General features: G+C 39.1%; 1 protein-coding gene across 7 annotated transcripts in view; it reads left to right on the plus strand.

Annotated features, from left to right (window-relative positions):
• Positions 1-7,024: 7,024 nt before the first annotated feature.
• The window catches only part of CHL1 (cell adhesion molecule L1 like), a 213,169-nt gene continuing 192,953 nt past the window's right edge, over positions 7,025-27,240 (plus strand). For 4 of the 7 annotated variants that reach the window (XM_005547632.3, XM_005547636.4, XM_005547635.3 and 1 more), the window contains exon 1: positions 7,025-7,187. The gene's annotated coding sequence lies outside the window, so the exon portion shown is untranslated. Of the gene's footprint in view, positions 7,188-8,119; positions 8,229-27,240 lie in introns of those variants that run through there. The other 3 variants (XM_005547634.4, XM_074033769.1, XM_074033768.1) reach the window with 1 other exon arrangement.

Below are 27,240 nucleotides of genomic sequence, written 5' to 3' on the forward strand. Positions count from 1 at the left end.
GTATATTATATGGTGCTGGAGTTTGGGGTGTGAATGATCCTGTCACCCAGGATCATCAAGCATAGTACCCAGTAATTAATTTTGCAATCCTTAGTCCCCTCCTCTCCTCCCTCATTTACTAGTCCCCATTGTCTAGTGTTGCCATCTTTATGTTTATGTGTACTCAATGTTTCACTCCAACTTGTAAGCGAGAACGTGGTATTTAGTTTTCTGTTCCTGCCTTGATTTGCTTAGGATAATGACCTTCAGCTGTATCCATGTTGCTCACAAGGACATGATTTTGTTATTTATTTTATGGCTGCATGGTATTCCATGGTGTATATGTAACACATTTTAGTATCCAATACACTGTTGACGGGCACCTAAGTTGATTCCATGTTTTTGCTATTGTGAATAGTGCAGCAATGAACATATGAGTGAATGTGTCTTTTGGTAGAACTGTTTATTTTCCTTTGGGTATATACCTAGTAATGGGATTGCTGGGTTGAATTGGTAGCTCTGTTTTAAGTTCTTTGAGAAATCTCCAAACTGCTTTACACAGTGGCTGAAATAATTTACATTCCCAGCAATGGTGTATAAACGTTTAATTTTAGGAAACTTTTAAGATGGCTCCTATATGCAAGTAATAATATTTGAAAATGTGTTCTATATTTGTATTATTGTGCATACACTCAGATAAAGAAAAAGGAATCTAAGTCAATAAGTGTTTCCTGTTTGGAGAAAACTCTACTTGATATACGGGCAATACAAGTGTTATATATAAAGCTCTTGTCTGCTTATGTGCCCTTAAATGTTGTAGTATGAGCTGGCACAAAACTATCTAAGTGAGAAACACAAAGGATATGGCATAAGAGAGAGTTACTAATTCCTATAAGATAAGGCAAATTTTTCATGTCAGTATAAACAGAAGATTTGGAACCCTTGCTGTGGGCTCACTGTACTGTGGCATAGTGCTATGAATGCCTAAGAAGGTTTGTCTGTTTATCATATTCTGAAAAACAACATGAAAAAAATAAATTGATAGGTCTCATTTAACCCCTGGAAGAAAACAAATCCAATGCAATGCTTGTAAAAAACTGAGTTATGTTTGTGTTAACACAGTGCATCACATACTAGCAATCTGTGATTTAAGTACATGTCTGCTAATGAATTTGTTTATTTTGCAGGAAAATAAAGTTAATTGAAAGCATGAAATATGATTCCTAAACAATGCATGGAAAGGGCTAATTGGTCCATGGCTTTTTAAAAAAAATGGATAAAAATATCTTAAAATGATGTCCTGTTATATCACAGTTCAAAAGAATAAAGTCCCCACCCATGTTTAAATGTATGCTAAAACTTAGGAATATCTTAAAGCAAGAATAGTAAATACTTAACACATGAGAATTATCTCTTGTATAATATCAGTGATATTATACATTAATAGGTCACTTTAACCTTTCCTGCTCAGCTCAGATGCAGGGGCAGGATCCTTGGGACACAGTGTTTCAGTAAGTCACTACTAATCAGTCGGGTTAATTTATGAAAGGAAGATTATTTTGCCCTGTATACATCTCTTACTAAATAACCTCTAACAAGAGAGTAATCTTACTTAGAAATATATCATGAATAAGAATGATTTTAAGAAACAGGAAACCGTTGAAACTATTTTACGTGAGACATTTTTTTTTTGTCTCACCTAGCTACAAGGTCAAGTGCATTCCAGTTTCAGCTTTGAATAAAAAATAACCTTTCAGTTTATTTGAAGATCTGGGTCTTCAAATATAATTGTCAAGTATCTATCTCTCTCCTCTTTTCTCTATAGTGACTTTATTCTCAGGAAGGCTCTTTCTAAGTGATGATAAGAAGAAGGGAGTTTCTCCTGCCTTATGTCATACCTGCTGAGCAACCCTGTTTTCTTCTGGTAACTCATGCATAAATCCAAGGTAGGTTTCTCACTGGCTTCTGTTGGGTCTGATGCCCTTCATAGCTTTAGTCCCCATAGACTTAGGAGTAGAAAATATTGGTTTGTCATGCCTGTGTCACATAGACCAGGGGTAACGAGAAAGCATTGGAATTAGCCTCAATTCAGCCACATAACCACAGGAGATATTATTCCTTAGGTCCAACCAGGCTAAATGAATGGAGATAATGCTTGGCAAGCAAAAAACAGCAGGTATTCATGGTAGCTTCCATTCTTATTTTTCTTGACTATTCTTCTGAAATTGTTCTGATGACAGAGATTACAGTTGCATTTGTTACGGTAAAGTTTAAGCAGTTATAATAAAAGTATCCAAAGGAGATTGGCTCAAATTGAAAAGGGACGTTAAATTTTTTGTGGTAGTACGTAGGTTCTGATCCTCAGGGTCATGTAGGAATTCAGGCCAGAGTGGAGTTTCTTTGTCATCCTCAACATGAGCCTTTTAACAGTGTGGGTTAGTCAAAAGGACAAGGAGAAGTGAATCCAGATTATTTTTAAGTAGATGAGCTGAAAGTTGCCAACAGCATTTTTCCTCTTGTCTCTTTGGTGAGAACCTAGTCCTAGAACCAAACTAAGTCAACATTTAGTCTTTAGGTTGGTGGCCGTGTGTCCAGAAGGAGAAAAAGAACAGTATGGGCCGGGCGCGTTTGGCTCAAGCCTGTAATCCCAGCACTTTGGAAGGCCGAGGGGGGTGGATCACGGGGTCAGGAAGTCGAGATCATCCTGGCTAACACAGTGAAAACCAGTCTCTACTAAAAATACAAAAAGAAATTAGCCTGGTGTGGCGGCGGGCACCTGTAGCCCCAGCTACTCGGGAGGCTGAGGCAGGAGAATGGCATGAACCCGGGAGGTGGAGCTTGCAGTGAGCTGAGATGGCGCCACTGCACTCCAGCCTGGGCGACAGAGCAAGACTCAGTCTCAAACAAACAAACAAACAAAAAAACAGATTAGTGGTGCCAGAGGGAGTGGAGAACAACCTGCGGCTGCCACAAGTTCTTGTTAGTCTTTCCTTTTTCTCTAACATGTTTCTTTTACATTGAGTGGAAAACATACGTTCAAAAACAACTGGAAAAAAAAAAAAAAAAAAAAACAAACGAACAACAATAACAACAACAACAACAACAAAACAGAAAAGGACAAACTTAATTTTGGCAATGTGTCTCTGTAAAAAGATCAGCCCTTATGCTCCTGGTTATCACTCACTATCTCACTATTCAATATTTGTCTTGTTTGCTGCAACAGAATAATAATAAATAAAATTATCTTCAAATATGGCAGTGGCTTTTCATCCTGTAAAATGTTACACGATTAAAACTTTGGAGATTTTTTTCAATACATTCTAGGCCATTAACCAGTTGTACAACTCTGATAAAATTTCTGAATCTTACTCTTCTCAGATATAAAAGGAAGCTATGGAAGATTATGTTATCTGAGGTCCCTTCCAGATTGAAAAGATTTCATACCATGTTGGAAATAGAGAAGTTTAGGAGAAATTCTCATCCTCCAAACATAGGAGGACTTTCTCCAACAAATAGGAATTCATCCTGTAACTCAGTTCACAGGTCTTTGAGATAAGACTTGGCTGCATAGGACTTTGGAGCAAACCATCACTAGGAAAGAAAACTATCCATTGTAGGCATTGTTGATCGGAGGATGGGAAATCCTTCTGACCTGCACAAGTAATCAATGGATGCCTTAAAGCGTGAGATTTGAAAATGCTTAACATTATCTTGGCTACATAATTATAATGTTATTAATGGCCACAAAGTTTCTTAGCCTTTAAAAAGAAATCCATTAAAAGCATTTGATTTCATGACCTCCCAGGGCTGAATCACACATATTAATGATCCATGGCATGCAATACAAGATTTTACCTTTTTATTTGTTCCAGAATTATTGCCCTTTGATTTTTAATACATATCCTTTTGGTCTTGTATTAAAGGACAAGTTAAAGGAGTATTGACTCTGTCAGGATAACTCTGCAGAATTAATATGGTCTTTTTAGCTTTATTAATATCTAAGCTGAAGTGGCTGCTTTGTACTTTCAAGGTTGCTTTTGAAGGATCTATTCCTCAGTGGAACATCCTGCTTCCTGCTTTTATTATTATTATTATTATTATTTTATTACAGCAGTTGGCCGGAAAGCCCCTGTTGATCTGGACTACTTGGAACTGCTAGACTGAAATGCCATTTTCAAAACTCCAGCTCTTCTGCTAAACAATTTTTCTAGGAATGATGCCATATCACTAGCTACTTGTATTTGCCAAAAGGCAATACTACTTCAATGGCCCTAGTTCTGGGAATGATACCAAATGATGGTTCAGGAGGGAGGTAGGCAGTAAATCAGCAGGAAAAGCTGAAAAATGCCCCAGTTTTTAATACCTTTTATCTTTTTCCAGATGACTGGCCTATCTCTCTCACCTTCTGCTTCTATTCATGATAGTACCCTTTTCTCCCCTTTTTTGTGACTTGATATTAGTATTTTCATTTGAAATGGCCTTCCTCAATTATCAGAGAGAAAATTCACACCTTTCAAAGCTAAGGCAATCAAATTTCCACATGACTCGTAAGTATACGTTCTTTCTCTAGCACCTATGTGCAACTGCGGGATGCCTGATAGATTAGGATTGTATGTTGAATGGGAAATCGATCTGAACAAAGTGTCAGACAGTAGAATGGGAGCCAGGGGAAGGTTCCAAAGCAGCAGCAGAAGGTATCTCTAGCAAGCATCCACTCTGGCTGGCGGCTGCCTTCTGGTTCCAGCCTTACTGGAAGCTCAGGCAATGGAGTTGTGAATTCCTTGGGCCAGGCAAGCCTAGATGTGTTGCTTGCTTTTGATAATGTATCAAAAATATGAACTCATCCTTGGAGATGACAGCTATGAGGTGTTTCTTGGATGTAGAAATTTAGGTCATCTGTCTTCCTTTTGCATTGCCTTAAAAAATACTATTTCCTTTCTTGGTTTATCATTTGCCTGCTTGCCCTTTCTTTCTTTCTTTCTTTCTTTCTTTCTTTCTTTCTTTCTTTCTTTCTTTCTTTCTTTCTTTCTTTCTTTCTTTCCTTCTTTCCTTCCTTCCTTCCTTTCTTTCTTCCTCTCTTTTTTCCTTCCCTACATTTTCCTTATCTCCCTTTTTTCTTTCTTAAAATTTGGTTGCCCAGGGTAACACGTATTGCATACATGCTGACTTCCTTACTGTCCCTAATAAGCTATGTGTGGCTATTATTTCTTCATTTACATGCAATGTCAGAAGCTTAGAAGTATGTTATCTCCCTTTCAATAAAAACTCACATTTAAGAACTGACCATCTTCTTGTTTGGGGTATTGTGGCTTGGTATTATCTAATATATTTCGAGGGTATTTGATTTTTTACAAAAGCAATTGGCCATGTCTATTGAGTTTCCTACTGCACCCTAGCACCCAGATCAGTAATTGATAAATAGTAGGTGCTCAATAAATATTTGTTTTTTTAAAATAATGATTCTGTTGTCCACCAAGAAGGAAGGAGCTATATATTTAAGAGTACTCTGTTCATCTGGCCAAAATGGAGTTCTGAGTCCCATGCTCAGGTGATGCTTACCCAGAAGATGGTAAACTCCTGAGACCAACTTGGCTTTCTTGTCTTTCTTTTGTGGTTCCTTGACCTTGGAAATGCTTTTCTACAGGCAGAGTATTCCCCCCGCTGGAATTTTATTTAATATTCTATCTTTGTTTCTGCTTCAGAAAACATGCCACGTGAATAATGATGCCCCAGGCAAAAGAAAACCACTCCAGCAGTACAATTTAAACTTAGGACATCCTGCCCTCACTTGCATTCACAATTTGCCAAAGCAGTCAGTAAGAACTGTGCCCACACACGAACTGACAGAATCGAGGCCCCAAGGTTAGCGATGACTAAAATTTAAAAGTCCATTTACTCGTTTTCAAAATATTTTATTCGATTGCTTCTGAGACAGAATCATGAGTTGCCTTCGCTTTTGCTGCTCCCGGTGGTGGCATCCAACTCTGAGGGGAGCTCATCCAACTCTGAGGGGAGCTCTGAGGGGAGCTAAATATCCTCATTGTTCAATGAGCTAGATGAGAACAAAACGAGGCTGTAAGGTCAATCTCACAGCCTTAGTGGAGTAAAAATTAGAACTCAATAATTCTCTTACGAACAAAGAGGACTTGCATTCAACAGAATTTTTAAAAGTGGTATTGTGTAAAAATTTTGGAAAATACCACCATAATGGAAAAAAAAATTGAAGTGGCATATAAATCAAAAATAGTGCTAAAAATTATAATTTTTCCATATGAATTTTGGAATCCTAAAATATTTTTATGTGTTTGTGGATTGATAAGGCATCAGAACTGACTTTTAGCACTGAATATGAGTACAGAAGGCTTTCTTCTCCAATAGTGAATTAATAAAGGATAAGTAGGAAAAACGTTATGAAACAATATGGTAAAATTATGGACTCTGTATTAGGGCAAAAATTGTAAAAATAGTAGAGGGTCTCTAAATTTGTGTATGCACAATTTGACACCGGATGGTTGTAGCATATTTTGTAAATTCAATAGTAAGCCCCACCACGCCCTTAAATGAAGGAAAGCAAGAAGATCATTTTTAATACGTACATGGCACCACACCCCTCTAACATGCAGCAATGGGAGAAAACCAGATTGGCGACCTGTGTATGGAATATCAACTGAGTGAAACCACCGGGGGGCGGGCGGGGGGGGGGGCATTTCTTTTAAATGTCGCTTTTGCAGATAAACAAGCGGAGATCCTACCTCTTTTGACCAGAGATGTTGAAAAGCACGACCAAAGTTTTTGGCTTGGTCTCTTGGTTTCCACAATGAGATAAAGTCTTAAGCCTGTAACTCTCCCTATCCCATGGGAGTGTGCAAAGGGAGGGAAAATAAGCGGCGTGGGTGAGGGGTGGCGGCGCAGAATCGAGGAAGGGAGGAGAGGCGAGAGCCAGCCTCTGGCAGGAGGGCGTGGATCTCGGTGCAAGCCAGAACAGGTCCAGCCTTCCCGCGGCCAGCGCCAGCAGCGGGAGGGGACAGGCGGGACCTCCGTGGGCAGTCCCGGGTGCGGACCAGCGGGGAGCGGCCGGCAAGAAACTCCCTTGGATCCGCCCAGAGCTTACTGGACCCTGCCCGTTCCTGTCCCAGCTCCCAGCCAGTTTGGGGGAGAAGTTGCCCGAGGGGAGGTACCGGACAGATCTCGTGCTGGAAGCGACGCAGGTGTGTCAGGGGTGGGGGTCAATTTGCATCTCTTGTGCCAGCCCTGGGGGGTCTCCCATGGAGGAAGGGTTAAGGGTTTGCTCCCGGGAGGAGGGGGTCAACCCGTTATGGAAAGGAAATGGTGCGCAGTCAGGGCTCCTTGTCTGAAGTGGGGGTGGTCCGAGGTCCTTCAGCATTCACCCGGGAAGAGACACCCCCTTTTCAAGCCCCGCCCCCGGGTGGCCGAGGCTGGATTCAGACTGCTCGGGGTCAGTCGGACGGAGCACAACGGGTCCCCGAATCCGCCAGGTCCCACTCACTCCCGCTGGTCGCCGGTAGGTTGACCCTCTTATTTCCAGCCTCTCCTACTCCATCCCTCGCTACTCTCTGAAGAGGATTCCAGATCCCACTGTAGATTCCCGTCCTCTCTCGGGTGGGGATCCGAGGTCTAGCTAGTTTGGGGGTCAGTCTCGGCCTCTCCCACCACGCCCCTCACGCCCCAGACACCTCCTAGTGTGTGGAGCTCAGTTCCCCTCCCAATCCACTGCCCCTGTCTGGCTCCTACTCTCAGGAGAGGAGTCTAGATCCCAGGGGGGATCCGAAAATGCCGCCAGCCTGGAAGAGGGGAATCAATGAACCGCGGGGTTGTGGGGTTGGGGGGCACGAAAAACCAGAGAGGGGCTAGAGCTCCACCTCACCAGAGCGCCGAGGGGGCGAGAGGGCAGGCCGGGGGCCTGGTTGCCATGGCTCCTGGTAGCGGAGCCCGGGGAGCTAGAAATGCCAGTCACGGATGGTCCCTTCTTCCTCTTTGTGCCTCTCTCTTTCTCTCGCTTTTTTTTTTTTTTTTTTTTTTTTTTTTGAGTGTGAGTGTGCGTGGGGAGGCAGCACGGAGAAAGTGATTAATTTGGAGAGCAGGGATTGGAGCTGGGAGGCTGGGGAAAGCCAGCCCCTCCGTTCCCACTCTCCGGGCTCGCTGCGAGCCACACTTTCTCAGTCAGGAGCAGTGCTGGGGAATTCCTGCGAAAAACCACCAGCCTGAGGAGCCGCAGCCGCGCAGCCCAGGTACCCCCGCCTCAGACGGCGCGCAGGGTCGAGCGCAGGGTGGGCGTTCGGGCTGCTGGGCTCGGGAAGGCGGGCAGGGGAAGGGGTGGCAGGCCAGCGGCAGAGGGCAAGTGTGCGTCGGCACGGCTGGGTGGCCCTGCGGGGAAGGAGCCCCAGGCTCAGCCTCTCCTCGAAGGGCGCCGGGGTCCAGTCCCGCTCGTGGGAGCCGCGGAGCAGCCCCAGAGCCAGCAAGGGGCTGGCTGGCCAGGAGCGTGCGCGATGGCGCGCTCCCGCTGGAACTCGGAGTGGGTGGGGAGATTTGCGCGTGCGCGTGGAGATGGGCAACTGGTGAGCCACCTGGCTCACTCTAGGAGGAGGCTCCAGGGGCGCCCACGTGGCTTCGAATTCCAGCTTCACCATCACTGTGATGTGTCACTTTGGACTAGCCATTTAACTACGCGCCTCAGTTTCCCTTTCTCAATAATATGGAAATTATCAGTACCCTCTATATTGGGTTGTTGCAGGACTGGAATGAGATGATACAAGTAATTTAACACCATGCCTGATGCATAATAAGCACTCAAAAGTTAGTTACTGATGTCGATGGCATTACTGTTAGTTAATCCTCAGTTTAATTACATATGGTGCATTCTCATTTCTCTGCATTTTCGTTGAAGTCAAAAATCTGCGTTTTCTAATTTTGGAGAATAATCTTAATTAAAATAAGAACATTTTTACTGCACAGTCCATCTCCTACAAAGATCTGACTTGCAGCAGATTGGACGAGAGAAACTGATCAACTGCTGGTGAAGTTGGCTTTTCAGTATATTGATGGAGAGAGAAGCTTAGAAGCTTAGATGGAGGGGAAACTTTTGGTGACAAGAAAATAAAAAGTTTATCCCACTTTTTTTTTTTTTTTTAAATCTTCGTGTTTTCTCTTTCAGCTGCAGATGTTGCAGTTGGATTTGTCTTAATTTCAGTCTCTTTGTGAGGGATCACCATTTGGCTGTCATAATTTAACTTAGTTACAGAGCCTATGTATACCCCCGCTTTCCATTTTATGGCCTTAAGTGCTGCAGTGGATTTACCTATAGTAGTGGCAGAACGTAGTGTATAATCATTCCTTGCAAGCTCCTGAATATTGTGAGCAAATCAATGGAGACAAATAGTTATTACTGGATGGGTGTGAGTACTGGCTATGGCTGCTCATTAAAATCTCTTTCAGGGCATGTTTATACCCACTTCACTGCAGCACAAGACTATGATGATGAATATATGTTTTCCAGATTGTTATCTGTTGAATGTAGACTTATGGATCCTTTTCTTTAAAGAAAAGGCTATAGATATTTATTGATTCCTCATGGTTATATAGGTCCTCCAATCTATCTGCTGATAAGTAAACTGTACACTGCATGGGCCTAGCTGTAGGTCTAAGAGGAGTTGATATTGCACATACTGTACTTATTACATTTAAGTTAATTCATCTCATTACTTGAATTGGTTTTAAATATATTTTTAAAATCATTTGATTATTAAAATAAAGGCATTTCTTGGTGAACTTGAGGCCAGTAAAGCCTGACAGATGTCACCATCACAAAGATCCTTAGTGACCTTTACAAAATAGAGCTCACCCAGAAAAACATTTGCTGGATAGAAACCTGATTTTATAGTCGCGTCTGACATCTTTGAAGATAGGAGTTTATTTGCCCCAAAATTGCTTTGTTGAAATAATTTAGCCTGACTCGCTTTTATAGAAAAATAAGGGTAATGAGGTAATGATCAAGACTAATTTAAGCTTCTTGTATTTTTAACTGATAAAGGAAAATTCAGTAATAGTGGGGGACTAATGGTGTCAGATTTGAAGGAATGATTGTCAGGAAATACTGAGAGTATCACTTCAGGTAGTAGTGTTTGGCTTTGCAAGACAACCCTCTCATCCTCACCATGAATGTGTCATCTTTAAAAGGTACCTTGAGGAATTAGTGTGACAGCTTGTCTGAAATTCATGTGATCATTTACATATTGTTTCCCAGGAGCTTTGGCATTAAATGTTTCATTTATTGGAAATTATTTTGCCCTTTGATTTATGACAGCCAACAGTGCAATAGAGTCTAATGCATTTTAGAAACAATAAAATTAGCTTTTCACCATTTTGTATTTTCCCTAAAAATCTAGCAGTAATACACTTGGAATACTTAAGTTAGTCCAGAGACAAATGGTAAGAGTTGAAAAACATGACAGATTGGGAGGTGTTGAGTCCTGAATTTGGGGACCTAATTGAAATGCAAAGGTATAATCAAGAGAATGAACATCTCTCTGTACTAAGGTTGTTTTCAGTGATGTACTGTATTATCTGATTCAATCAGTGTTCCTTGTTATTTTTTCAAACCAAGATTGAGAATACTATATTTTCAATTATGAACATTTTGATTACAGTTTCATTTTAACTAATTCATTCTGAAGAGAATGCAATTATTATGGTGATTTACATACAATATGCTAAGTTAACACAGCTAATGAGTGAAAGCATAATATTCTTTCTATTCATTCCTGGAAAAATATTGTGCTAAGCATTCTTTCAAAGAAAAGATTACATTATTCACTATCATTTTATGTCTACCTACAAGTAGAATTGGCATTGAGCCATTTTCTCTGCTATTAAAGTGAAATCTCTTATATTTTGGTGATCACATGCCTTTCCTCTCACCCCTTGGGGGAGACTGGAAACAATTCTCAATTTAATTAGATATGCTGCTTTCTTTTTTCTGTACATCTTTATCTGAGGAAAGATTCTGTATTTTCTAATTTGGGAGGCTGCTTAACACCTTAAACATTACTAATTACTGCAGTTTATTTTATGTGTGTCGCAATAGTGTAGTTAGTTAATTATAGCTTTCTCATTAGCACGACGTAGAGAATAATGAATTAACACATCCTTTTGATCAAAAGGGATTTAAGTTTATCTTCTGAGAATAAAAGTGTTATTGTGTTACTGAAAGTCACTATAATTTTCCCAAGAAACAAATTGGTTGGAATTCTGTATCACTGGGTTAGGAAGCTCGATGAATGAGTTGGATTGATCACAAAGTAGAGTAGAGCTGTGGTTGCTTGGCAACCTGACATTATTCTGCAATTTCTGGTATATTTATCCAGTAAACTAGAAAATTCTGTTTTGTTAACGAACGTTTTAAGTCAGTGCACAAATAGACCATAACTAATTGAGATTTTATGTGTTGTGGATAAAAAATGATCCTGCTTACCTTCTCATTATGTTTACATAATGAAAATACAAAGGGACATATTCTGTTTTCAATTTTAAGGCTTTTCCCTGAAATGTTGACTTCACTTTCACATAATTTATTCCTAGCGGAAGAATACAACTTGTATATCTCTTTGGAAGTTAAATTATTACGGGTGTGTGTGAGTGTATGTGTGTGTGTGTGTGTGATACTTATATACATAAATTCAATAAGAATCACAACTGGAGTTTGAGGTGAGATGAATTCTCAAAACTCATAGTTTGCTAATTGAACTGACAATGTGGTAAATTTAGGGTGGGCATAAATATCTGATTCAAATGATACTGGCAGATGATGATAAGAATAATAAATGCGTTGAACTTGGCCAATATATAAATATATTTTGTGCTTTGACCAGGGTTTCTTCTCCTGGTAGTCTTATAACATTCTCCCTTCTAATGTTTGTTTGCATCTTATTTCCCCTATAGTTGTGGAAGTAGGAGCTCTGTTGCCCATCTTCTGATTCACCTCTTCCTAACTCCAGGGACTACAGTTGTTCCATTTTCCTATACAACCTATGAACTTTAGTGTGCATTACAATTCCCTTCTCAGATTGTAAACTCCTTGAGGGCACACTTTTCCTTTTATGCATCTCGTAAACTCTTAAAGCATCTGGCACAGCGGGAAGCAAACTGGTGTGGTGGTTACGTGCCCAGGTTATAAAAGTCAGGCTGCCGGGGTTCAAAATCTAAGTCTGTCAGCTTGCAGGTGTGTGGCACTGGCTTAGTCATTTTGACGTCTCTAAGACTAATTTCTTCTGTAGAAATGGGGAAATAGTCATACCTAGCTATTGTGGACATTGTATGGGGCAATCTATGCAGACAGCTTAGTAGCACTTATTAAGTGCTCAATAAATTTTGGTTTTTTATTGTAGTGATAATTATTCTTCTATATCATGCTCAGTATGTGAATGAACAAAGATAGAGGGACAGAGTATATATGTGTGTGTGTGTATCACTGTGTATGTGAATAAGTGTGAGCCACGATCAATGGTGGTGTCAAATGGAAAACTGTTGATTCCTACATTAGTTATATGTGCATGTACCAATAATGATTGTTTCACATATTTAAAAGGTTTTCTCAATAGTTGTTCTTAGGCTTGGCTAAAATTAGAATCATCTGGAGAGTTCTTTAAAACTGCCAACACAAATCAATTCAATTACAATCTCTGTGGATGGTGACTAGGAATCTGGATTTTTGAAAACTTCTAATGAGATTCTAACATACCCTAATGTACCATCACAGTTGAGAACCACCACCTTAGATTTGCATACATCTTCCATAAGACCGTGTTGGGCTAAGGCATTGGTTCACAGTTACCTTGGTGTCATGAAATGTGGCTGAACGAGAGAAAATGCTTTGGCAAACTTCTGAGGTTTTTCTTACTAATCTTCTTGGTTTAAATAGCACTTTATTCTCTGAAGATCTCAAATGTGCTTTTCATTTACTGTGTATAATTTCATTTTTCAACCAAATGTCTCTGTGAAGATGGTAGGAAAGAAGTAATTATCCTGATTTTGCAGATGAATGGAGTGAGCTACACTGAAATTAAATGATTCTACTAGATTCATACATTTAGAACAGGCCCACATAACAAGATTCCTGTGACTTTGGGGTTTTGATTATTTCTCTGTTTTGCCTGCAGATTTCCAATGAGGTAGGGGGAGTTATTGTTTTTGGACTAAAGTACTGTGTAAGAAAAAGCTGTAAAAATGAGACTTCCATCCTTTTTTGGTTGTAATTGTGCAGTGTAAAGAAAAACAGATTTTTTTTTCTTTCTAAGAAGAGGCACCATAGTCTATATAGGATCCAAACCAATGTCCCTTGGACTTTGAACCCAGCTTGTATAAGTATTTTATTTGGCTCAAAGAATGTTTAAGACAAATTTCAGCCAACATTTAAATACTGGGGATTTCATGTAAAAATTCATATTTCTGGCTTATCTTAAAAGGCTTGATGTCCTCACAGTATTGGACCTGAATGTCCAGGTGGCAGAATGCCACAGGCTAGAACCGAGTGGTTTGTCCCCTTGATGTTCTTGAAAGGCACGTTTTCGCTGGGTAAAACATGGCTTCCTCTCACTTTCACTTTGTTCCTTTCTTTTATATAGAGCATACTCCAAAGGGGTAATTAAGGGACCTTGAAGACGGGCCCACATCTCTTTGGATGGGATTAGGGGAAGCCCACAAGGGCTGCTGAAGCACATCTGGAGCTGTTACTGCCCCTTGTCCTGAGGGACCATGGGAAGGTGAAGCTCCTGGAAGGAGGTGGGAGCAGTAGCTCTGGGAGAGGGCTGTCAAGTAGGACCTATGGCTTTTGGTAGAGGAACATAACTACTGTCAAATCACAAGACAGTGCTCTGCTTCTGCCCCAAGATTTCCAGCTGCTTCTTGAGCAAGGCAGTAAGAAAGCAAGCGAGCCTATTAAGTGGTTTGTGGAGGTCAGTTCTCCCAGAGCAGAGCAGGATGGAGGAAGACAGAAAAGGGGTCTGAATCTGGGAAGTACATGAGGAATAGCTAGCACATCTTGAAGGCTTTACATTTGTGGAGTGTGAGTAATGGGGAAGGCGAAAGCTAGAATTGACAAAAACGGTACAAAGTAGGGAATCAGTAGGTTTGTATTCAGGAGAATCTTCACCACTTTTTCTTTGTCATTCCTTTTTTCTCCCTTCTTTCATTGCCTGAGGTGGGCATGCTCATATTCAGTGGTGTGTTTCAGCTGAGACTTCTAAACTTCAAAACAAATTTGTCCATTTCGTTGCATTATCTATGCTTTCTAAGATGAGAGCTGACAAAGCAGATAGAATAATGTAAAAGATGTATTCCAGCTTCTATGGTAACGAGTTTGCATTTTTAGCAGAGGTTCCTCCCTAACAAAAGCTTTTGCTGTAAGTGGTGATTCTAGTGGGAGGGATTGTAGTTATGATGCCTGGGAAAGTGGAGATACCCTCAAATGTCAGTCTGGCAGCTGAAACTCATGTAACCTGGATGCCTGGATCTTTGGAGGAAGTATCCTTCCTCTTTGATATAGTTGTATCAGGACAAAGACGATGAAGGAATAGACCAGGATGCACTATTTGCATCCTAATGTGAGGAATTTTTATTTCCAGGGACTAAGCAATGTGTTTCCCAGAGTAACAGAATGTAAGTGGATAAAAGGAATGTGGGGATTTTGGTGATCTGTTGCTGTTAAAGTTGTTGGAAATTTGATTTTTTATTGCATTGAAAACCTTGCTAAAAACTGTAAAGTGACAGAATATTAGCTTATTATGGGATGCCTTACATATTGGTTATGTTCAAACGAAATAGCACATCTCATGTGAAAAAGGTTCAGGGGGAAGATAAATACAGACTCTGATACTGGATGCTGCATTTCCATCCATTCAGAAGATTTCCTCTGAAGATTTCTATTTAAAAAAAATCATAATGTCTTGCATTATTTGAGTGCTTTATTCTTTTCAGAAAATTTTTCCATGTCATCTCATTTGACTTTTACAATAACATAGTGAACAAAAGGAAACAGGTTGTTAGCCCATTTCATAGATGAAAAAAACTGATGCAAGGTCAAATAGTGAGCTTCCTATTTCACCACACTGCCTACAGTAGTGACAATTACAATTAAATTTTAGATATCCTAATTTGTAACCCAGTTCATAGCACACTCTATTGCTCAGGTTTTTCCTTCCTTCCTTCTTTCCTTCTTTTCTTTTCTTTTCTCCTTCCTTCCTTCCTTCTTTCCTTCCTTCCTTCTCTCTGTCTCTCTCTCTCTCCTTCTTTCCTTCCTTCCTTCCTTCCTTCCTTCCTTCCTTCCTTCCTTCCTTCCTTCCTTCCTTCCTTCCTTCCTTCCTTCCTTCCTTCCTTCCTCCTTTCTCTCTCTCTCTCTCTCTCTCTCTCTCTCTCTCTCTCTCTCTCTCTCTCTCTCTCTCTCTCTGTTGTTCTGTTGCCCAGGCCACAGTGCAGTGGTACAGTCTTGGCTCATTGCAACCTGTAACTCCTGGCCTCAAGTTATCCTCTCACCTCAGCCTCCCAAAGTGCTGGGACTACAGGCAGACACCATCATGCCTGGCTAATTTTTAAAATTTTTTTGTAAAGATGAGGTTTCACTATGTTGTCCAGGCTGGTTTCAAACTCCTGGCCTTGGGCGATTCTCCCACCTCCCCCTTGCAAAGTGCTGGGATTACAGGCATGAGCCACCATTAGCAGACCAGATTTCCTCTATGGAAGAAAAGAGCAACATTCTATAACTGATGGTGAATTTTTTTTTTTTAAGGAAATCTAGAGTCACTGTATAAATTGAGCGTTGTCTAGGGGAAAGATTGAAAATGTTACAAGTTATATTTTGAGGGTTGAATGTAGTCCTGGACCAAGATAAGGAGATAGACTTTTCCAAAGCATCCTGAATTCTATGATACATGTTCTTGTGTGTGTGTGTGTGTGTGTGTGTGTGTGTGTGTAGGTCCTATGAGGCATTGTGACCAGTCATTATAAAAAGCTTTTATTGATCACCACTTTCTGCTAGAGACAGGACTGAAACTGTGCCAGGCAGATACTTAAATAGCCACCATTGATCATTTATCAAGTGTTTATTATGTGTTTTGCAATCCCCACATAGTGATTTGAGGAAAGTACTATTATCATAACACCCATTGTAAGCTGGGTCATGCAGACACAGAAGGGTCCTTGTCCAATGTCACACAGTATGTCTTGCAGTGCCAGAGTCAGAATTCAAACTCAGAAGTGTCTGATTTCCAACCCCAGCAGTGCCCCCTTGATTAGCAGGATTCTCCAGCTAATCTTGATTGACTAATACTCTTTCCTGTTGTCCATCCAAACTTACCTGTTCTGTGTCCCATTATCCCAGGTAAATATGTGGAAAAGTAGACATAAAGGAATCCTACTGAGGTATTAGATGATAATGCATACCTATTCCAGGAATGGTGGCATTTAATATGAGATTTTAAAAACTGCCAGGCATGGTGGTGCAAGCCTGTAATCCCAGCACTTTGGGAGGCTGAGACAGGTAGATCACTTGAGGTCAGGAGTTGGAGGCCAGTCTGGCCAACTGGTGAAACCTCATCTCTACTAAAAATACAAAAGTTAGCTGGGCATGGTGGCATGCCTGTAATCCCAGCTACTCAGGAGGCTGAGGCAAGAGAATCACTTGAACCCGGGAGGCAGAGGTTGCAGTGAGCCTAGATCGCACCACTGCACTCCAGTCTGGGTGACGGAGGGAGACTCTGTCTCAAAACAAACAAACAAACAAACAAACAAACAAAACCACCTTAATGCAATTTTGGGAGGTGGAGACTGGAGGATCCCTTGAGGCCAGGAGTTCAAGACCAGCAACATAGCAAGACTCCATGTCTACAAAAAATATATAAATAAATAAAAATAAAAATTATCCCGGTGTGGTCTGGCATGCCTATAGTCCCAGCTACTTGGGAGGCTGAGGTGGGAGGATCATTTGAGCCCAGGAGTTGGAGGTTACAGGAGGAAGACATTTGTATTCTCTCCAAAATCAAGTCATATAAGCATTCGATGCTCTGACTCTTCCTGCACCAGACCCTGGGCATCATGATATGTGCAAATGAAACTTTACCTCCTCATTATCATTTTTTATTTCTTGGCAGAAATGTTTCTGATACTCTATAATATGAATACTCATGGATTTCCCTCACTTCTGGGTATTATATGTAACCAATTGCATTTCATGGTTGGCATTTCCACAAAGGTGGAGTATCTGCTATTCCAGATTAAAATAGAAATTGTTGGCAATGGCAGATGCCATATCTCAGCCTTGCTGTTCTTGAAAATGGCTTGAAAATGACACCGATCATAATGATGGCACTGTCTTTATTAGCAGCTGTCAATGAAGATAAGGCTTTGGAAGAAAAAAAGGCAACTCTATTTCAGGCACAGCCAATATATTTGGGAGTTTTAAGAGGTTTTTGACTTTTTTGTTTGGGATATTTACAAGCAAATGTTCATGTATTTTTAAAATATGCATAATATAAATAGCATTCTCAGATGCTGAGTGGCTCCAAAAGGCTCCTTTTTGTGTACTAGAAAGCGGCAAGAATAAGTTTGTTTCCTGCTTTGGCTAGACAGGAGATCCCACTTCCTTGGATTATACACAATGGATTTTCTATAAAGCTTTTGCTTGACCCATACCTACTTCTCTGGAATACACAGCTTGGCTTCTCAAGAAGTACGTTTATTTCTGTGTTGTAAATTCAATGATTTTTTTAAATCTATAAAATGCATCTGATGACATAGTGGAGAATTCATGCATTGGATTAAAATTGGATTTAAAGATGTAAAGAATGTTTATGGCATTATACAATGGCAAAAAACTGAAAACATTGCCCACAAGGGTAAATATGTAGACAAATAATAACAATTTTAATATCTATCACCTATATTTGCATGAATAACAGGCTATATTGGGTTATTTGTTATTGTTCACTAATTTGAGGACATATACTATTTTCTATAAAGAAGATCTGAGTGAATGGATAAAGATAGCGAAAACAAGCCTTTTTAAATTTGACCTTGACCCCATTTTGCTTCGTGACCTCTAGCAATTCTCAGAGGAGCAAATTTCAAGGGGTCTCAACAGTCTGCACTTCCCATGCATACAAGTTTCTGCATGTAATTGATTTGGGCTGAATAGATTTTGAACACAATTGATTTGCTTGAAATAACATTAAAGGACCAAGCATTGAGCAATTCAGGTGCAACTCTTGCACACTTCTGAGTCAAGTTCAAATAAATTGGATTTGACCTTAATCACTGTCCCCTCAAAAAAAGGGCTGGCAGTCATCAGAGTGAATGCCATCCAATCAAGTATAAAAACTGATATGAGTGGTTTAGATCAGAAATTGATCTCCATACACAAAATCTTCTTTTGAAAACTTGTTATGAGCTTCTGTTTTCCTGTTTCACCAGCTGTAAACTGAGGAAAGAAACATTTACTGCTGCCTCCCAGTGGCAGTTGGAGGATTAATGAGCTAATATTTGTAACGTGCTTTGAAGATGAAGGTGCCAGCTATTATTATTACTAATAAACCATTTTCTTTTCTGCAGTGTAATTTTGGACAGCAGCCATTAAAAACTCATTACTGTATTTAACAGTAAAACAATCTGCCACAGCCTAGTATTTAATGCCTCAATTAAGCATGCCTTCCACTTCCTTTGCCCCTCCAAATTCAGAACTGGCGAGGAGAGACAGAAAAGTGTGTGTCATCATTTCCCAAGTTCATTGAAATATTAGGTTTGGGTTGTTTGATTGTCTCGGCAGAAAGCTAGACTATATCCTCAGTGGGAGACTAGTTGGGCTACACTATTGTTTCTATGCCTTATGAAGGGAACAGAAGGCTTAGTTCTTGGCCTTTATTCAACCAGATTTACATTGCAGTTTATTATCTTTGAAGACTGCATTCCAGTATCCCTTTGGTTATTTGAATACGGTACCATTAATGAAACTGGTTAATTTGGGTGGTTTTATGTGTGTACCTGCATGAGGGTGGGGTTCACAACTTACTCCTAAAACCGAAGTGGAAAATGGAGGTAATTCTGCAGCTATCCCATGTACAAAAATATTAAAAAATAAAACTGAAGACCTTGAATTAGACAGGGTAGTTTTATAGCCAGTAATTATTGTTATCAATATATGATATTAAATCCATTCAATCTGATTTATTTTGATCTATACAGATGTCCTAAAATATCAGATGGTACAGGGTAGTGTAAATATTTCTCACATATTGCCAAGACAATGCTCATTTTCCTCTGATGCCGTTTCGGTACTGCAAATAAAAGTAACAAAAAATATATATAAAGTAAATAAATGACTACCATGAGATGTCTCAGCTTTCAACAGCTACTTAAGGTATTCAAATGCTAGGCCAATATCTAAAAGTTGAACAAAAGAAGCCTCAAAGCATCCTAGATCTCTTTCTTAGCAAAAATTCACTAAAATATAAACATTTGATTATGGAAAGAGCTTCTTCATTCAGAGAGTATTTGCTCTTAATTTAGAACCATTCTAATATTCATAATTGTATTTTTTAGCAGATGACAAAGTATAAACTGCAAGTTGGAGCAGATGAGAGAAATTCTGCAAATTCATTCTAAGACAAAAGAAGTTACATCGAATATTTCTTCAGCAAGGGAGAGAGATAGAAAGTCTAGAAAAAGACAACTCAGAAATGACCATATGGGTGCTCTTGAGTCATTAAGAAATTATAAAGTAGTTTAAAATGAAAAATAAATTGACATACCACCTATAGGAGTACAGATCATTTATCTGAAAATCATATTGAACCAATCCTTCCTAGTGGTCTAGTTGTTCAATAATGTTAAATACAAATTCTTAACAGAACCCAAATCTATTATAATAATACTTTAAGTTCTAGGGTACATATGCACAATGTGCAGATTTGTTACATATGTATACATGTGCCATGTTGGTGTGCTGCACCCATTAACTGATCATCTACATTAGATATATCTCCTAATGCTGTCCCTTCCCCTTCCCCCCCCACCCCGTGACAGGCCCTGGTATGTGATGTTCCCCACCCTGTGTCCAAGTGTTCTCATTGAACAGAACCCAAATCTTTTAAAGGGTTTCTTTCACAAACAATGCACTAATAATGATCCAAGGTAGGTGCTGTTGTTTACAGATAGGATTTTGTATTGCCCATTCCAAGTCTGCCACAGAGTATACTTCTTACTACTATCACTTAGGGAGACTGTTTTGTAAATACCATCACCATTCCATTGACTTTTGAAATTGAGCTCGTGCTATTTTCATCATTTGTTTTAATTGTGTATGGGGAATTCACCATAAGGCTTAAAACTGTTTAAGACCTCAGTAGATACGTATTTTGCATATGAGATTCTTGGGGTATCTGTAGGAATATACACAAGCTGTTTGTTATTGGGAAGAAAAGTACCTGAAAGTTTGCGTGTAGCTAAGAGGAGAAATGATGAAAAATATTCTGAAATGTAGCAAAGTAACAATTTGGGTAAAATGCGAAGGCGCGTTGTTCCACTTACCTATTATTGAATGGCAAACTAACGCGTACCTTTAAACAGTAACTTCAAACAGACATTTTATGAAATCTCATGAATTGTAGGTCAGAAATTTAGGCAGGACTCTGCTAAGTGATTTCTTCTGCTCCATTTGATGACAACTGAGGTCATATGGTGGTGTTCAGAGAGTGACTGCGGTGGGCTGGTGCCCCCAGGATGGCTTCCCTCACATGACTGATGCAATGGCAAGGAGGGCTGAGCTCAGCTGGGCCCCTCTTTCTGTCCAAGAAGTCACAGGGCCTCTCTCCTGGTCCTTCCAGAAATGTCACTGAACTTTTCACACAGTGACTCCGGGATTTAAGAATCTAACTTGGAAACGTAAAGGCTAGTCCTCAGACAGTTCAGATTTGAAGGAAGCTCACATCCAACTTTTAGTAGACAAGGTAGCAAGAAATACTAATTAAGAAAGACATGCTAATTAACAGAGTTATTAAACCCATTGTGATATACCATTCACTCACCACGTGACTGCTTACAAAGAAGGAAAAAATATGGAGCCCTCTGCTCCAAGGGAACACTTGTTTGCCCCTCCCTACACTTCCTAGAGATCTCAGACCCACATGACTGTGAGAAAGAAGAGTGATGTGAGAGTCAACTTTGGCAAGGCTGAAGTGCCCTGATTTTGTCTGGAGAGAGAATAAAAGTGAGAGGAAGGAGGCGTCCAGTTGGCTGTGAACACTGTTGGCTAAGATTCTTTAGCAGAGTGGGCTTTTCCGATGCTTTTCTCCTCTGATCTATTTAGGTTTATCCTTACTCTTTTCCTTTTATCTGGGAAGTGACTTGGGTTTAAGAGAACCAGTAGTATCTCAGCAGAGTCAAAAGGGCCACGGTGAACCCCAAATGTCGGGAAACAAGGAATTGACTAGATTACTCAAGGCTTCACTCTTGAGGAGGGAGAGAAAACAGCTCCTGCATTTCCTTCTATTTATTGATTACAGCCACAGATGGAAAAGGAAGCAGGCTTTGTGTCCTGAAATAATGATGGTACATCGGGCTGCAGAGATCCTATACCTATAACTCTCAAAAGTATGACTATAATGGAACGAAGACTAGCACGTGGCTGGTACCATTATTCTCAGATCTTCCTGCAGTGTTATGAGAGCACAGAGCAGGGTGCAGGGTGGGGATAGACAGCAGTGGAGCTTTCTTGAGCTACTTATTCCTCTCCAAATGCTCTCTGAAAGTGGATGAAGAACTGCTGCCATGTCTGGCTTGAGTTCAGTTTGTGCTCTCATTGCTTCTACTTCTCTGTTTCTCCAGATCCTACCATCACATTCTTCCTTCTGTGGCTTGGCCATTTTTCTCTCTGCCCTTGGGAACCATACATACTATCATTCCTCTGCCTCTGAAGCATTATCCCATCCTTCTGATAGACATGAGTAGATGTTTTCCCCCCACCAGTCTTGCCAAAAAGCACTTACAGAGCATTGCACTATATTTTTCATAATTCAAAAACACTTCAACAGGCAAAACGCGATATGCACAACCAAAAAATGCTGTGCTATGATGAATTTAGTTCTATATTGGTAATGCTATAAATTGCTTTTGAATGAAAGATAACATAATTCAAAAACACTTCAACAGGCAAAACGCGATATGCACAACCAAAAAATGCTGTGCTATGATGAATTTAGTTCTATATTGGTAATGCTATAAATTGCTTTTGAATGAAAGATATAATGTCTATATATTATTTAATTTGATATCTGTAGTAGCTAGCTATTTAAGCAAGATAGGTATTAGTCTTGTTCAGTGAAGTTCAGTGGAACTAATGGAACAAATGTGTGGGAGTGGAACTGAAACTTGGATGTCCAATTTTGTCTTAAGTTATTTTATGACAAGTCATGTAGCCACCGATAAAAAGTTTCTTATTCAGAAAATTCAATCTTCTGGACAAGTTTCGTTTTTACATGACATAACCTAAAATGTTATGTATGTTAAATTCTGCTGTTTTAGATTTCAGGAAAACAAATGCAGAGTGGTAGAGGCTGGTGGTGAGAATGAACTGAGAGGGATGGTAGTAAACTGAGGTTTCTACAATGAGTTTGCATTTAAAAAAACTTGTTGGGGATACTGGAACCCAAGCACGCAGATTTTTCCATAGCCTATTTTTATATAGCATAATACATTTTTATTATGACCAGGCAATAAAGCAAGACTGGTGAACAGTCTTGCTTTAGCCATTTACCATTTCCTATACTCTACGTATGTCCTTTCTCTGCTTTTACACTACCACAAAGCCTGCTTCAACTTTCCCCTCAATACACTGAGATTTATTTCTTCACTAACCATTCTGGAAAATTCCTTGTTCAGCCTTCTAATCACTAGACCCCTGAACCTTTCCTTCACTGGATTTCTGCCTTGTGTAGTCATTCTTCTCCAATAAGATCTAAATATCACTGCTAAAATTCCCTTTCTTGCTTGTCACTTTGACCATGATGTCACTTACTTCCTGAAAATTTCCCCTGGCTCCCTACTGCTTTGCAGGCCAAGTAACTGTCACACTTCGTTTCCACTTTCAGCTGGACTCAGCCTTCATTATTCCCCTCTCCATCCCTGTATCCTTAGAGACCCTCTCCTTTGACTCAACAGCTCACTGCTCCTGTCTTCTCAGAGCTCCTGTCTTTTCACACACAGTTCCTGCTGTCCTTTCTTCTTAAGACAGCCAGCCATTCGACAGTCTCCAATTCTCTGAGAAGACATTCCCCTAAACTCACTATCTTCAATACTTGTGTCATATCTTTGTGCCAACTTCTAATTCACTTAAGATTTTAACTGGCTTATTAAAAAAATACACTAACTTAAAATGAAGGTTTTATTTTATTACCTTAAATGAAACACCAATGTCAGTGGCAAACAACGAAAAGTAACAGCAAATGTTACTATGATGAAAGCAACCTGAAGTCATTGCATTTTAGGTAGATATTTTTGCCTGCCCCAGACTCTGGGCTTGAATCTTGCTCTCTTATTAAATAGGGAGATTAGAAAAGTTAAATTGTTATTAATGTTCTATTAACACCTACTTGAGACTTTCAACTTTTTGTAGTAAGAATGATTGAAAAATAATTCACAGGGAATGCAATTCCCATGATGCATTCACCTATGTCCTGCTCAGAACACATCTAGGATCATCTCAGGACTGCCAGACTGTTCAAGGAGATGCAGCCCAACGCAAGGAGGGTATAACCACCCCTAAGAAAAATTCATCATGCTCCTCCTCTTTGTTTCTCCAGTTTTATTCCCACTTTTGAACATTAAATGAAAATTTATGAAGCTCCTGCTGAGTGAAAATCACTGCTGGATAGATGAATTCCAGGATGAAAAAGATACAGTTTCTGGTCTGAAGTTGCTTACTGTTACCATTGAATATATGCCCATAAAATATTATTAAAATATACCTAAATTCCTTTTCTGGGGTCTGGAACTCTCAAAATGTTGTGAGCCTCCAATCTAATTAAAGAACTCACTCAAGTATAATGCAAAATAGAGGATGAAAAATGCCATGGGAATGTATAGATAATGTATTATGGGAGATTAGGATAGAGAAAGATTCTTTCCAGCTTGTGCACTGTTAAGAGTTATTAGGAAAGAGGTAGAATTTGGAAGACAAAGAAGAAATTGCATTTCAAAAAAGGCATTCCATTGCAATGATTATGTCTCTGAAGCAAAATAAGTGTTCAATCCCAATTTAATGAGCAATTAATTTTTAGCAATATTTTCCACATATCCATAATCTAGCACCATTTGAGAAAACTTTCTGATGTGAAAAACTGTGATTTGAATACCTGTCTCAAGTTCTGAAAGGCTTGCTCACATATTATAAAACAAGAGCCCTCGCTAATTTGAGTCAGGTTAGAGAAAGCCAAACATAGGTGGAATATGGATACCTTTACCGTAACTACATTTGGGGAGTCAACCTAATGTTGGCTTAATTCCTTCGCAGAAAGATTGAGGGGGGCAGTGATATCCAGCATCATCATAGGGCTCTTTGGTGCCAATAATCTATTGAGGTGCTTTTCAATTGTGAGATGACCAAGAAATCAGCTAATCCCAGCAGAAAAACAGAGCTCCTTCCTTACTTTTCAGCTTGGTTAATTTCTTCTCTACATTTCAGAGTACTGCTAACTCCATCCACTCATCCCTTCTAGGGCCTGGTTTTCAGTCCTAGGAGATCAGGTAAGGCTATTCTCTAGGCATAATATGCATGTGAAACAAAAAAGAGAAAAGTAATAATAAGGACTTCAGATATTAGGATCTGACTGTGAAATATCAGATTCTTTTAACTCTTGTATTCATGTAATCTTCCTACATTTTTTGAGTGAAAATGTTTCCTACATTTTTAAGAGACATCAGTGTTATGTGTTACATTATCGATATTATTTTCTTATTGGCCAGGAAAATGCTTAAATAATTGACTTGTTACATCTGTTTTACACATTGCATTTTAATTACTTTTATGATTTTAAGAAACTTCACTTTTTAGAAAAATATAGACATGAATACCCTTGGTATTAATTAGTAGTAGATATCCTTGCTTCTGATAGCCCTTATATGATGTATCCCTTTCTATGAGTGCTGTAGATTTTTCACTTATATCTACAAATACAGAAGATACAACTTATTAAAAGTTCAATAAGAATAAGTCTTCATGTTATGAGAGAGCATAAAGCAATAGTTACAGTGATGTGAAATATTATAACTGTGCCTTCTGGAATTATTCCTTGCAAAGATTAATTATGTATGCCTAATGAGATAACAGTGACAAGGCATAATTTAGAGATTATAAAGCAGAGAATTTAAATGCCTAGCATGTGCACACACACACATACACACATAACTGCTCTTTTGCAAATCTTCATCACATCATTTGTGTTGAATCCATTATCTTAAGCTATGCTTTCTCATATTAGCAAAATGAAAACCTGAAAGTAGTATGTTGAAGAGACACTATGTTGAAGAGATTCTCATGTTGATTGCAGCATTATTTACTGCCAAGATATGGAATCAACCTAAGTGTCCATCAACAAATGAATAGATAAAGAAAATGTGGTGTATATATACACAATTGAATAGTACTCAGCCATAACAAGAATGAAATCCTGTCACTGTGGTAACATGGATGAATCTAGAAGACAATATGCTAAGTGAAATAAGGCACAGAAACACAAATATCCCATGTTCTCACTCATTTGTGGAGTCTGAAAAAGCTGATGGCACAAAAGTACAGAGTTATTAGTGACTCTGGAATGTATCAAGGAGGGGAGGATAGGAAGAAATTGGTTAATGGCATAAAATTACAGTTAGATAGGAGAAATAAGTTCTGGTGTTCTATAGTGTATCCCTATACATTACTATACTTTATAAGTATTGTAATACATTACAATACTATAGTAAACAGTATTATAGTTTGTATTTCAAAATAACTATAAGAGCGGATCCTGAGTTCTCACCACAGAGAAATAATGTTTCAGGAGATGGTTATGCTAAAGCCAGTGTATACATGTATCCAATCATTATGATGTACTCCATAGGTGTGTATACTTATTGTGTATCAATGAAAAACAGAATTCAAAAATTGTCATGGGTTTGCTCTTTTTTTTTTTTTTTTTTTTGCAGCACAAAATGACATCTATTTCTTGGCTGCATGCTAGGTGATTAATTATAAAATGGCTCTGTGCATTGAAGTAGCTCTTTCAAGAGCTTTATAGCCTCACTTTTGGGAAAGGTACATTGTATCTTTTGAATGATTCAAGAGTGAAATTTATTTCTGAGTTTACCATTTTGTGATTTCTGAATTTTTTTCACTTTCAGCATTTCCCCTCGTGTTTTTTATTTACTACTTCCACAAATCAGTCAGTTTCATCAAATTTGCCAACTGCCAGCCTAAACCATTGGAAATTGGCATAATGAATATTCTGAGTTAGAATACATATGTTATTAGGAATATTTTAAATATAAGAAAATAGGATACAAACCTAGCTCCCAAAATATGGCAAAAATGTAAACAAAAATGATGTGTAAAAAATGCCACTGTATTTCGAAGGGATAAAACTAATCAGATAGTATTTTAAAACTGATGTCTTGATGGTACAATTTTAAATTGAAGTGCTGTGGGGGAAATTGACTTACTGGTATTTGCAGTTTGGGTTCAAAAATCCAGAAACTATATCTTGAAGAGTGTTTAACAGAATAATTCTAAATATTATAGTTTTCTCTTTCCTTTTTGTTATCTTGTGATTTTAACTTTGACTTTCTTATATGATAATTGAAAAAGTGTCTTCAATTTTGTGTATTCTTTTTTAATGTGATCAGAAGAATTGATCACATTAAATTGAACATTTTCTTTCATAAAGCTGAGAGTTAATTCTGAAACATTGTACCAGAATACTTTTATGAAGGAAAGAATAGCCTTTGAACCCTAGGAGAGTCAATTCTACACCAACCCTGTCTATTAAAAAAAAGTCTGTGCTTCCATATGTCTTGTGTGAGATGTGGCTTTACCAAAAGTATCTAAACTTCGTATTTCTCCTATCACTGCCAACTGCCCATGGATATTGGCAATATATTTGGTAGACTTATTTCTTCTGTAGGCATACAATGCCATGGCCAAAGTGAACTCTACATTTTTAGGAAAGGCTG

This window comes from Macaca fascicularis, chromosome 2 (assembly GCF_037993035.2).
Source record: "Macaca fascicularis isolate 582-1 chromosome 2, T2T-MFA8v1.1".
Lineage (NCBI taxonomy): Eukaryota > Metazoa > Chordata > Mammalia > Primates > Cercopithecidae > Macaca > Macaca fascicularis.